Source organism: Lepisosteus oculatus, unplaced genomic scaffold (assembly GCF_040954835.1).
Source record: "Lepisosteus oculatus isolate fLepOcu1 unplaced genomic scaffold, fLepOcu1.hap2 HAP2_SCAFFOLD_103, whole genome shotgun sequence".
Classification (NCBI taxonomy): Eukaryota; Metazoa; Chordata; class Actinopteri; order Semionotiformes; family Lepisosteidae; genus Lepisosteus; species Lepisosteus oculatus.
The window spans coordinates 99,223-108,337 of record NW_027167655.1 but is presented as its reverse complement, the minus strand read 5'-3'; the positions used below and the strand labels follow the sequence as shown (position 1 = coordinate 108,337).

Sequence of the window (9,115 nt, the reverse complement as noted above, 5' to 3'; positions counted from 1 at the left end):
AAATTCAGCTGCTCTCCAGTTCTGTTCTGCATTTTTTTTCATTGCAATTGAGCTCGGAGCTGGAGATGATCTCCATACAGTTCTGTGTTAACTAGCCCACACTTACGTGCTAATTTACGGGTTGTGGCAAATGCTTTTCTATAGTTCATATACATGACGGCAACCTGTTACCGAGGAACCTGAGAGGTTTAAAAGCCTCATGAGCCAGGCAGGACTCGAACCTACAATCTTCTGATCCGAAGTCAGACGCATTATCCATTACGCCACTGGCCCATAGAACAGGCGCTTGCACTCCACCACAGAGAGCTCTACACTGCTACTAGTAGTACACTTCCCCATCTAAATTTTCACAGCAAGAAACTTGTGTTTCCTACTATCTTTATCAGGTTTAAAATATCATCTCCTTAAAACAGAAAAAGTGTTGGTGTGTCGTGCTGAAATTCTGATTGATTTTGAATTCAAAGAAAAAAGGTTTTCTTCCAAAACACCGTGAAATTGTCACATCTTGCAGACAATAGGTGTATTCCATGTTGAAAAGAGAAGAAAGAAAACCATGGAGCCTTTTACAGGTGTGAGGCTTCTTCAGGTGTGAGAAGACCTCACGGCCGAAACGCTGTGTTTCCGTTCTTCTCTTTTCAGCATGCAATAAACCTATTACTTGTTCCTTTGCAGCCGAGGCATGCTGACGTAGCTACCCAGCTGAACATCTTGCAGACTCTACAGTACTTCTCTCCTGTAGAAGTAAAGCAGGGCTTGCTGGGTGAGCTTTTGCTCCGGTAAATTAGGTCACGTGTCATGTTAAATCACTTCTTCTAAACACAACATTTGCTGGTGCTAGCTTTCCCCATGAAAAGAGACATTTCCCTTACAGTACATGACATATCATTTTTATTCTATCAATAAGTATAGAAATAAAACAAAAGAAAAAATGTTGTCGCCAAAGAATGCACAGCTCTGTCGCCTTGGGGAGGTGTCAAGGGCATTGAGCTCCTTGGACATGAGAAGTGCCAGATAAATGCCATTTCTCATCATTTCTCTTGGCGTCAGTTCTGCTATTAAATGGGACGGAGGCAACGGGCTCAGAGAGCAGGTTAAGTGCACACTGAACGCAGATGTGTCCAAGTGTCTGTAAAAGCGCGGTGCTCTGCTGGCGCTGTTCCCTAGTGGCTTAAAGTGCCTGCCTAGTAAGCAGGCGATCCTGGGTCTGAATACCAGCGGTGCCTCTCTCCGTGTCTTGTTGTGCCGAATGTCTCATTTCAGACAAACATGTACAGCTTGGTTCAGTTTAATGCAAGAATTCATTTCCTTTCTGGAATAACTTGTTTTTGAAGAAATCCATACAGCTTGTGAAAGATGAAATCCATTTCTTGGTTGTCAGTGGAAAAAGATTGCCGGCTGCAAGAAGCGCAAGTGATTGTTTTCTTTGACCATAAACCTGCAAATGTAGGGCGCACAAAAGACTGTCAGACTCTGTGGTGCTGAAAAGTTGGTGGTTCAAGCCCCTCCAGTATGCGTGTCTCAGTTTTTCCAAAGTAAACATCATCACCATCGCTAAAGAAGATGGCGCAGAAGGCTCCACAGCCGAAACGTTGTGCTTCTTTTCTTCTCTTTTCAGCATGGAGTAAACCTTTGCTTGATCCTTTGCAGCCTAAGCATGCTGACGCAGCTACCTTTCTCTTCACACGCCTCAATCATTATTCACCAAAACGATCAGCAGAATAAGTCGCCTTTGTGGTGATGTCACTCCTCTGCTTCACAAATGTCCTTAGTGACGGGCCATTTCTTTCTGCCATTTTTCCGGAGCGGTTATTGATTGCTCCATCATTTCCCTCTTACTTTCCATCACTAGATTGAAAAACAAAACAGAAACAGGCTGACAGGACGACAATCAAATTGCAAAAACTCATCAAAGCACTCGATAGAGTATTTGAATCCACAAGTAGCTACGAGCAACTTTGTCCTGGCTTGCATGAAAGTCGGAAAATGTCAAAAAGAAAAAGATGGTGGCTTTTTCATATTCGTTCTTTTATTTTTAGTTCGTTGCTTCTTCTGTCCATTGTCCTCCTGCCTGGCTCTTGACCTGTGACTGTTTGAACGCACACAGTAGACTTTCATGCAGGGGATTTGTCCTCAGCCTCTGTGAAAGACCCACCCACCCCCATAAATAACTGCTCTAGAAACACATGAATGCAAAACTAAACCACAGCTTAAAGAGGAGCTTGTCATGACCGCCAGGCAGTTAAGACCAACTCTTAAGCAATCTAAACAGCACCAGCAGCGGGTGATTATTAACAAACGCCGCCGCACGAGTTAACCCACCTGCACACACTCCACCGTGCGGTACGCAGTGCTATTTTTACCAGCTTCCCGCTGGTATTGAGTCTACTCCTTGAGAGCTCTACCTGGCGTTTTTTCCATTACCTCGTTTATTCTGGATATTGGACTCCCCTTCTGCCTTTTCGACTTTGGACCTCGCCTCTCACCTCGGACTGTTTGCCACCAGTGTTCTCCCTGGATTACGACTTACCTTACGCCTCTTGACCACGAAACAAAGCAAAGCAGAGCAAAACAAAATGAACAAACGAAAACCCTCACGTCCCGCACTTGCATATAACACTGTTACGTGCCCAAGCGGTATTGTACGTCATCCTAACACTGCACCCCGGGGCGTACGGTATATGGGAACGAGCACACGCCACGAATCGTCTCGAATCACTCCCTACAGCTGTAAGGCACCTTGAAGCGTGCACCCCCAACATTCTTCTTTGCGCATCTGTGAAAGGTAAACTCTTGAGCAAACTCTGAACCAGCTCTAAGGAAACTAATCCGATTAGACGTTACTTTGACTCATCCTTTAAGGGACCCTTGTTAATTGGAGAAATCAATGATTTCGAATGAATTCTGTATGCGTTAAAAGACAGCTATACACAGAAAACATGCAGGACACTTCTCATGATGTTTCCCGAGCCGAAACACAGTGCGTTTTTCCAAGCCATCTGACAAAGCCCGCCCACTGAAAACTGCAGCAAATCGTGTAAAGACGTTCAAGTTTGTAACTACTGCACGCACAGGAAGCAGAATAAATTCCTCTTTTCAAACTGTCAAAGGTTTGCTTTGCGAACACTGCAGGACATCGCACAATCTCTTTTGAACGGGGACAAACGATTTCTTATGGGGCACAGTAAGTACAGACGTTTAAAAAGCTCCACTCATGCCGACGATGCAGCATGAAGAAGCGCAACCTAACGTTTGCATTCCTAGCAAATTCCTTTTATTTTTTGATAAATAAAGACAGTCTTGTTTAACAAACAACACACACAACATTTTACATTGTCAATTCAATTCAAATCAATGTATTTCTATATAGCGCCTTTCACAACAAGGTTGTCCCAAGGCACTTAACAATGCAAGTTGTTAAGAGCCTTGTGCCTAATATGCCGCCTAGGTTACGTGCTGTCTCTTTGAGGCAAATGTTTAAATCCTCTGAGTTAAGTGCTGAAGTTATAGTAGTCCTATCAGTATTGTTGCCTCCGATCAACAGATCCTCATTTTTCTCAGAGTTGAGTAACAAAAAGTTTTCACACATCCAAGTATTTCCTTCCTTAATGCGTTTAACTAAACTGATAATAGAAGAGTTGTCGTTTGGTGTAAACAAAATGTTTATTTGAGTGTCATCAGCATATGAATGAAAGTTCATATTATTTTTTCATATTATCCTACCTAGCAGCAGCATGTAGAGAGAGAGAGCAATATTGGTCCCAGCACTGATCTTCTGGTACCCCAAATTGAACTGGTGACATTGATGAAGCAGTACAATTATTAGATATTTGAACATAATGAAAACGATGAGTAAAATGTGAAGTAAACCACTGAAGGACGGTTCCAGATAAGCCAACCTCAAACTCAAGCCTGTGTAACAAAACAGAGAGGTCAACTGTGTCAAAGGCAGCTCTAAGATCTAGAAGCACAAGCACTGTTGCATTCCCCGCATCAGTAGCTAAGAGAATATCATTTACGACTCTTGTTAATGCAGTTTCAGAAACCAGACTGAAATTTCTCAAGTATATTATTTGAATCCAGATACGATTGACGTTGGGCAACAACTATTCTCCCAAGACTTTTAGATTGAAATGGGACCTTTGAGACAGGCCTGTAGTTGTTAAGAACTTGTGGATCCAAATTTGACTTCTTAAGGAGCGGTCTAACAACCGCTACCTTAAATTGATCAGGTACAACGCCTGACGCAAGCGATGCATTCATCATACTAATTATAGGTCCTGCCAGTCCTTCGAGGGAATCTTTGACTAGCTGAGTGGGGATGGGATCTAGCGAACAGGTGGTTGACTTTGTCTTACGTCTGTGTTCATGAGTCCACCATAAGAAGAAATCTGAACAGGAGTGGTGATCATGCGAGGTCACCATGGAGGAAACCACTGCTCTCCCCCCAAAAAAACCACCACTGCCCCTCTCAAGTTTGCTAAAGACCACATGGATGTTCCACAGCAACTCCTGGAACAATGTTCTGTGGACAGACGTGACAAAAGTTGAACTTGTTGGTAAATGTGCACAGCGTTATTTTTGGAGATAACAAAACACTGCATACCAACTCCAAAACCTCATCCCACCTGGGAAGCATAGCGGAGGCTGTACAGCTTGCAATCATCGAGGGACCGATGAATTCCAAGATGTATCAGGAAATTCTACAGCAGAATGTCAGGGTGTCTGCCTGTGATCTAAAACTCGAAAGACGCTGGGTCATGCAGCATGACAAAAACAAAGGCGTACATCAACAACAGAGTGGCTGAAACAGAAGAAATTCCGTATTTTGGGATGGCCAAGTAAGAGTCCTGACCCCAATCCCATTGAAGTGCTGTGGCGTGATCTGAAGCAGGCCGTTCAGCGCAAGACATCCCAAAAATATACATGAACTGAAACAGTTTTTCATAGAGGAATAGGCCAAAATACCTCCTAACCGCTGCTCAGGTCTGACCAGCCGCTACAGAAAGTGGGGATTGAGGTTTTTGTCATAAAGGAGGTTCCACTAGCTCCTTAATATAAGGGTTCACGTACTTTTTCCATCAATGACCTTGATTGTTTAAACCATTTGGTCAATAAAGAAACAGCAATGTCAAATGTTGGGCGTGTGTTGTTTGTGAAATCAGACTCTCTTTATTAATTATTATGACTTAGATAAAGATAAGATCACATGTTAGGAGCCATTCATGCAGAAATCCACATCATTCCGAAGGGCTGTTTACAAAAGTTTTTCTCCCAACTGTATGTGAGAGAAAAGCAGAGACGCTCACTGAGTAAAGTGGAGTTGTAGCTTTGCAAATCACAAGGACATTTGTACGCTCAAAATGGGACAGGAGCACCCCAGATGGGACTCAAACCCACAATCGCTGTTTTAGGAGGCCAGTGTCTTAGCCATTAGGCCACTGGGGCACACTGGGGAGGGTCAATCACGCTGATGAGAGCCAGTTTTTTTTTCCTTTGCTTTTTCAAAGGGATCCCCAAAATTAGGGAAGTTAGGCAGCAGAAGGTTTACTGTGACCTGAGAAGGACCGGCATCCAATCACGGTGGTACACACACACACGCTCTCACTCATCTGAGCTACACGGCTACCAAGATGATCTCAGGTGCGCCGAGCTGGTACGGAACATATTGAACTGATCGACGACGAATTGTCTCTCAGACAGGCTTTTCACCTCTGAGCTCCCTGACTGACAGTGATCAGCTAGGTAGTGAAACAGTCAGCTGCTTCTAAGCCTTAAACAGCTGCATCTCGGCGCTTCCACGGAGAGATGATTTGAAAGCCGAACATCGCCTATTGGGAACACCTTTCTATCACTAGTTTAAGAGACTCTTAAGGTCTTGCAGAGGTGCCTGTCTAATAGCATGTGCTTTGCAAGCTATAGGTGTTTAGGCTGAGGCAGAATGCCTGTTAACAAAATGTTTTTCTAAAGGGGCCTCGCACTCTTTTCCAAGCAATGGTCACCATCCCCACCGAGTGTCACAATGTAGTCATGTCCTAGGACATCACCTGTTAGTCTCCATTTGTCTGCCACCAACACTTTAGGTTACGGAGTCACAACCGCACCCCGGAGACCAGAGGAGCCATTGGCGTTCTGGCGGCGCAGATTGGGCTGAAGGTGGGACGCTTGAATCTCGCTGTTGGAGGCCGTCTGAAACTGACCCAAGCCTTTCCCTTGAATTAAATGTAAATAAGAAATGAACCCCAGATGCACATGGAATCAATCACGTGTTTCCTTTGAGCCGTTTCAGAGACTGCTCCAGAGTTTACCTTGCACAGATGCGCAAAGATTAATGATGGGGGTGCACGCTTCCAGGCGTCTTACAACTGTAGGGACTGTTTAGAGACAATTCGTAGATTGTTCTCATTTCCCTCTATTCCCCGTGTTGCAGTGGTAGGATGACGTAAATTCCTGCTTCGACACGTAACGGCATTATAATCAAGTGCAGGAGCTGAGGGCTTTAGTTTTGTTTCGTTTTCCATGGCGTTCGTAAGCGCGCAAATCAAAGGCAATTCCTGCGTCTAACACGAATGTAAATGCTTTGGAAAGTGCAGTGTGGTGCAGCTTGTAAAATCCTTTTCCACATTTGTGGTTTGTTGATGTTTTTTCTGTCTGCCAAAGTTGCATTTTGACATCCGGACTGGGGGACTTCATCATTTGAACGTGAAGCCAGCCTTAAACCCTCTGAGGCATGTCTGTCTGCCGGCACGAATCTTGTGAAAGGTATTTTTTTTTTTAACGGAGAGCGACTTTAAAAAGGTTTCCGCAGCGACTTCGCACTCCGTGTTAGATTATAGGAGGAATGCGGCGGCAGCGAGCTCGCTTTTGTCATGGCCGAGTGGTTAAGGCGATGGACTCGAAATGCGTTGGGGCTTCCCCGCGCAGGTTCGAAACCTGCCGACTCCGGCGTCTGCCGCACGTCGCCTTGTGCCTGCGCGGCAAAGGCAAAGTGCCGCTTCTCCTTTCCCGGTACTATAAAAATGCTAAATCGCTTGGACCCGCTGCCATGGAAAGCAGTTCTTCAGATAACCACACATTCTGCGTTCGCACCTCTGGTGCTCTACTTATGCCTTTGAAAACCTAATGAATAAAGCTGAAAGAACCGACACGATATGTAGGTGCTCGTAAAGCACGCATTCAAGAACTGTTAACAGCAAGGGTTTCAGTGGGTTAACTGAGGAGAAGGCGTGATCGCTAATTGTTGACTTTTTATTTGGTGTTAGAAACACTCTTACTGTGCATGATGTGCAACAAATGTAGCCACAGAAATTGCATCACGCTTTCATGTATGCTATTGCAGACACCAACGTTGCCTAGATAGAAAACCGAAATAGCCGTGGGTTTGCTTGTTGGTCTGAAGGATCTCTCTTCGAATCTCTATCATTTGTCAATGGAAGTAAAAGGCGCTGCAATCTCATACGTTCAGAATCAAACCCGCAGCTGTTGTTCGACTTTATTTCTTGACTAATTACAACTGAGTGTCGCATGAGCAGTTACGTAAACTTGTCTGGTATATTTGAACACAAATGCCGTTCTTCAATTAAAACTAACAGTACATTGTCAGGGACATTCAGTTCTATACAAACAAGAGACAGACAAGAGAATATTTCTACCTTTCATGTGGACTACGTGTTGACTTACTGATCGGAATAATTGAAAAGTTCGGGTTCATAGCCGATGCAGTGCGTGCTAATTAGAACAACAGCAACGCTGAGCTCTCAGCACCGTACTGAGCCCAGGTGTTTTTCTAAAGCTGTCAGGTGCAGTTCATTTACATGAAGGAAATCTCTTACTGGGTACGATTACAATACAGTAAGTAGCACAGGCTACTTAGGGAGTAGCCTGATGCGTTTAAAAACGACCCGAGCCAGGCAGAAGTCGAACCTACAATCTTCTGATCCGTAGTCAGACGTGTTATCCATTGCACCACTGACCCTGGTGCAACACTGCAGGACTGCAACCCGGTGAGCTCAGCACTGCAACTAGTAAAATACCCCCGGTCCATTCTTTTCCAAAAGTGAGAAACACCTGTTTTCTACATTTTGTCTGTTTTAAAACCATATCTCTTTAAACCAAACCAAGAGTTTGTCTTTTGCTCTGATATTCTGATTCATTTCGATTTCAAAGAAAAAAAAACTACCTTCCAAAGCATCATAAAATTGTCCCTTCTTCCAGACTCTACTTCTCTCTTGTAGTAGTACAGCAGACCTTTCCAGGTGAGCAGATCACAGAGTCCGAAATGAGCTTCCTCCATCAAGCAAAGTACCTGAACATGACTCTGTCATCATAAAAGCGCCCCTGTAATAAAGAAATTCAATCTGAAATCAAGAGGGCAGTTGCCTACTGAAATACAAGAGGTCATCAATTTTAACCTAGCAACACATTAAAGGCTGCATCTATACAAGTACGATTCTAGAAATGCTCACCAGATTACGTTTTAAGAAGGAACTGCGCTTCAGGTTCTGCCGAGATCTTAACTCAGATGGCAGGATTCAGAGTCCGGAGTGCGGACTGATTGCGCACGGAGGGTCCATATACTGTGGATCCCTCAGTGATCTTCCGCGTATTCAAACCGCCAGCGTGTGACTCCCCTGTCCCCGTGACCTCATTGCTCTGCTCTCTCCTCTGTGCAGCCGAGCCCGATTCACGGTAAAGTGAAAAAAAAATATGCCCTCAACGTGAGATTTACTCTGGAGCAAGGATAGATGTTACCTTTTTATCATTGAACAGGATGTATGTGATGTGGCGACTAGGTTCAATTTTGTATCCTCTTTAAAAGATTAAGGACTGGGGTGAGCGTGATTTACCACCCTTTCAGCTAAGAACCCGACGTGCGCACCGTTTAAGCTGCATAGACTCGGTCGTTTAACTCTTCTCCATTAGCAGGGTTAAGGTTAAAGAAAAAAAACATTGCTGACTTCTTTTTTTTTTTGCCAGCTGCTAGCGCTGATTAGCAAGGTTTGTATTTCATGTTTTGCAAGTTGCATCCATTTTAAGAAAAACAAGTCGTGTTAAAGACAGGAAATGAATACTTGCATTTAATTAAGTCTAGCCGTAGGCAGTTATCCACTGGGATTCA

The 9,115-nt window shown here is 44.2% G+C and overlaps 1 non-coding gene across 1 annotated transcript; it reads right to left on the bottom strand.

Moving 5' to 3' along the window:
- Window positions 1-200: 200 nt before the first annotated feature.
- On the bottom strand, window positions 201-273 carry trnar-ucg (transfer RNA arginine (anticodon UCG)). The gene has a single exon. It is a non-coding gene; the product is annotated as a tRNA-Arg (tRNA).
- Between the last annotated feature and the right edge of the window lie 8,842 nt (window positions 274-9,115).